This window comes from Neovison vison, chromosome 7 (genome assembly GCF_020171115.1).
Source record: "Neovison vison isolate M4711 chromosome 7, ASM_NN_V1, whole genome shotgun sequence".
In the NCBI taxonomy this organism is placed as follows: Eukaryota; Metazoa; Chordata; class Mammalia; order Carnivora; family Mustelidae; genus Neogale; species Neogale vison.
The window spans coordinates 156006813-156011210 of NC_058097.1; positions in this window are offsets into that span (position 1 = coordinate 156006813).

Genomic DNA, 4398 nt, shown 5'->3' on the forward strand with positions numbered 1-4398 from the left:
AGAAACAAGAACTTGGTGGACTTGAGCCATTGATGAAAATTCTGTGTGGACTATCAATAACTGAGTAATGGTGCTAGGAAATGATCATGGTTAGATTCCCTAGGAGACAGACACTGAGGCCAACTTGTGTGCAAGACATTTCTGGAGGTGTACTCAGTGGACAATACCTGTAGGGGAATGCATTGTAATTGTCCATCTGTGTGATTGTCTCCCCTCCTAGACTACAACTTCTGTGTGGTCAAAGAATGTGTCTGCTGTGTTGGTCATCATATCCCTAGTGTGTGTATAATCCAGTGACTGGAACGTAATAAGCACCCCCAAATGTTTGTTAAATAAATGAATAAAAATTAGTAAGTAAAAAAGTAAATTAATAAATAAAAAAATAAAAAAGTAAAAGGTAAATTAGTAAATAAAAAAATAAAAAATCCTACTAAGGAGGTAACAATAAAAAGAAGAGGGAATTTTTGATATATATTTAGGTGACAAAATTAACAGGTCTTGGAGGCTGATTGACTAATTAAATAAGAATGAGAGCGAGGAAGAGTCTAGAATTTATATGTAGACAGAAGATACATTTCTGAATTTATATGTAGACAGAAGATAGTGCTCTTCCGGGAGAGAAATAATGCAGAATGGAGTTTAAGTTGGAGTAAAAAGGGAAATAGAAACAGCTCAAGTTTGAGATATCTATTCAATATCCAAGTGCAAACGTCCAGCAGGCAGGTGAAAATGGGATTTGGAGCTCAAGCAGTAAGCCTGGACTTGGCAGTCATCGGTGCCTCAGCCAGGATACTCCTTATCAATTTACTTCCTGCCAAGAACATCCTGTAGACCCCTGCAGAATCTTTTTTCCATTTTGTCACATGTTGCCCCTTTCCACAACTCAGCATGTGCTTATATGAGTTTGTCGGAGCTGCCGTAACAGCAAGAATTTATTTCTCAAAACTAGGGGCCAGAGTTCAAAGATCAGGATGTCAACAAGTTTAGTTTCTTCTGAGGATTCTCTCCTTGGCTTGCAGATGTCTGCTTCGTCCTGGGCCCTTACATGGCACTTCCTCTGTGCACACCGGACCTCTGGTGTGTCTCTGTGTGCCTGGATTGCCCCTATTTTAAGGTCATCAATCAGATTATATTAGGGCCCACTCTCATGGCCTTGTTTTAACCTTTTTAAAAGCCTTGTCTCCAAATACAGTCACATTCTGAGTGCTATGGGTTAGAACTTCAAAATAAGAATTTTGCAGATGGACCAAGGTTAGCCCGTGAGAGGGCTGTATTTCTTCTCACCCTCCTTCCACGGCACTGCCCCGGAGGCTGCCAGCCCGCACCCCCTCCATCAGAGAGACCAATGTCCAGAGGAGCCTTCCCCTCACATTTCTAAGATTCAGTCTTCAACACATTACGGAGACAGATGAGAGAGGGGCTAATTGTGCCAGGGATGCAGGTGAGGTGGTGGGAAGACTTGTGGGATAAATAAGAGGTCAGTGGTTATGAAGGGGAGAAACATTCTAGGCTAAGAGAAGATACCGTGATGTTAAACTTGAGAGGGAGTCTGGAGACACTTGGATGTGGCAGTTGAGGAGGTTGGATGTGGGGGAGGGTAAGAGCCAAAGCAAGAGGGGTTGGCTGAGGTCACGTTTTAAAGCGCTTTCCTCTTGGCATAGAATCAACCAATGCTTTATGTGAAGAGACATAGACAGGGAATTAGAGGCTGCTCTGATCACTCAGGCAGGAAACAATGCAATTACTTGCAAAAGGCTGGAAGGTTGAGGATGCTGTTGAGGCAAATAGCTGGTTGGGGTGGGGGCCGAGTGAGGACTAAAATACAAAGAGGAAAATATGGGGGAAAGGAAAGGAGAAGGAAAAAACAGGAAGCATCGTGGTCAGCTCTGAATACTGACTTCTCATATCCCAGCTGGTATTCTGTCTAGTTAATCCTCCCTCAAGAAGGCAGAGTCCCCGCGTTGCAAGCACTTCTCTGTGAACTGGAGGATGGTGGGGCAGAGGAGGTCTGGAAACCAGGGAGTCTGTTCATATAGAGGCACAGCAGCACAAGGGCCACCTGTGAGGAAGGTGGCAAAGGGTTCCAAGAGGAGCTGGGAAGCTGGCTGAGATCAGCCTCAATGGACTGACCGGGCTGGGCACTGACAGGTCCGGTTCTGACTCGTCATCAAGGCCCGTCAACTCAGGACCGGGCCTACAGATCAGGACTAGTGACCTACATCCAACCACACATAGTGGTGGACATAGTGGTGGCTGTCAAGGTTTCAAGTTTCTTCTCTCAGAATGGAGGACCAGAAAAGCAGAAGGATCGGACACTTAACAGAGGAGAAAAGCAGGCTGTCACTGTGTTTGATCACTGTCTTCATAGTGAGCTTATGACAGTGATCAAGGCCAGAGGTTAAATGTAAGGAAGACGGAAGAAGAGCCAAGCAAATGATTTTATTCCAACTGTAGGCTAAGGTGCACCAAGCCATTTTTTTTCTTTCCATTGAGTAAGGCCTGCTCTGAGTGAGGATGGCCATAGTTGGCCACTGTCTATCAGTCAAATCTGTGATTATCTCCAAAGGGAGTTTAATCTTTCTTTATGAAACTTCTGGTCACAAGAACACAAGGGTTTCCACGCATCCATCCTAATGGGCTCAGGGAGCCAGCTGTGGGCTTTGCTGCCTCTGGGACCCTAAGAGTTAGGCTCTCCAACTAAGACCAGGGACGGACAATTAGTGTGGAGAGGTCAGTGCCCAAGAAGCTGGCGACTGAAGAGAGATTGGTGTGGGCCTGAACCAGGGGCGGGCAAGTAAGTGCCTGCCGGATGGGACTGGAGGGCTCAGACCAAGCTCACTGCAGAGATGGGAAAGCAACAGCCATGCTGGGCACAGCCCAAGGACTTCAAGCTACAGCCATGACCTCCCACTGCCTCCTCACCTACTCACTGTAATTCCTTAGGCTTCCTTAGTCTTGAATGTGCACTTCTTGTGAAAATAATGTAAGCATGCTCCACAAAACTGAGAAAACGATTTTCCACAATGCTGCTCCCCCCATCAAAAAAGTTGGTTGTGGGACACCTGGGTGGCTCAGTTGGTTAAGCAGCTGCCTTCGGCTCAGGTCATGATCCTGGCGTCCTGGGATAGAGTCCCACATCCAGCTCCTTGCTCGGCAGGGAGCCTGCTTCTCCCTCTGCCTCTGCCCGCCTCTCTGTCTGCCTGTGCTTGCTCTCTCTCCCTCTCTCTCTGACAAAAAAAAAAAAAAAAAGTTGGTTGTGATACAATCAGAGTTTTCCCTCTGTTGGACCTTATCCATCTGAGTTCACCGTTTCAACGCTAGGGCTTGAAGCATTCATGAATAAAATCAACCAGGACTCCTTTAGCTGAAGATTTGGTTCCAAGATGCCAGGCACAAGAAGTTTCTGAAAGAGGTTGCGTCGGGCAGTATTGTTTTTGTGGATTTAAGAGGATGGCTCAGCCGAAATTCACTTCCTTTGGGGAATGGTTCAAAGATGGTTATGGGAAATGGAAGGAACTAACCTTTGGGATAAGAAGCCATTGTTTGCCCCCTTACTAAGGGATGGGGGAGGAACAGTTAGGGGCCAAGTTCATGTGAAAGACAGGTAGAAAGGAACATTTATCTAATGGAGACAGGGACTTACAAAGGCTCCCGGAAAATTCCATCTTTTAGTGTCTCTTGCGGGAACCAAACGCAAACCCGGATCTTCTGGCTCCTTGCCAGAGTTCTTCCCATGTCTCATAGACGCCCCAACCTTACCCACTTTGGTAGATGAGTGAGAAAGAAACATGGGTATTCTGGACCCACCCAGGGAAGGAGAGATTGAGATCATTAAAGGCCTGGACAGGCCTTTTTTTTTTTTTTTTAAAGGCCTTTTTAAAAAAAAAAGGAATATTTTACCACTTTGCCCTGGGGATGTGACGCATCTCCAGCTGGCCCAGGGCCTGCAGGAACCGTGTAGAAACCATGTTCTATGAATTGCTGGCCTGTGGCTGCAGGAAGAGGATTCTGCTTCTAGAGACTGAGAAAGCTCAAGGACCTCCTTACAAAAGGAGTTCCATGTCCTGAAGACTTGGCTCTGGAGGCATAGCTGTGTAGATAGCTACTGTTGGGCCCCTTAATGCAATTCCTCTGAGCTCCATCTTCCGATTTTTCAGCTATCAGCCCCAGGGCAGTCAGGCCTGTGGCTCCTTGTACCTCTCTCCCCAAGGAGCAATCCGCCCTGTGCACTGGCTGTTCAGAGACAGGAGTGTAGCCAAACTTTCATTTTTTTCCCCCTTGCTGTGCCTTTAAGAGCTGCAGGAATGCAAAGAGTCCAGAGGAGGGGTGGGGTCTCCCAACAGGACTTCTGGGAAAAGGATCCTGGGAATTTTTGCCAGAAACTAAACTAAGATTCCA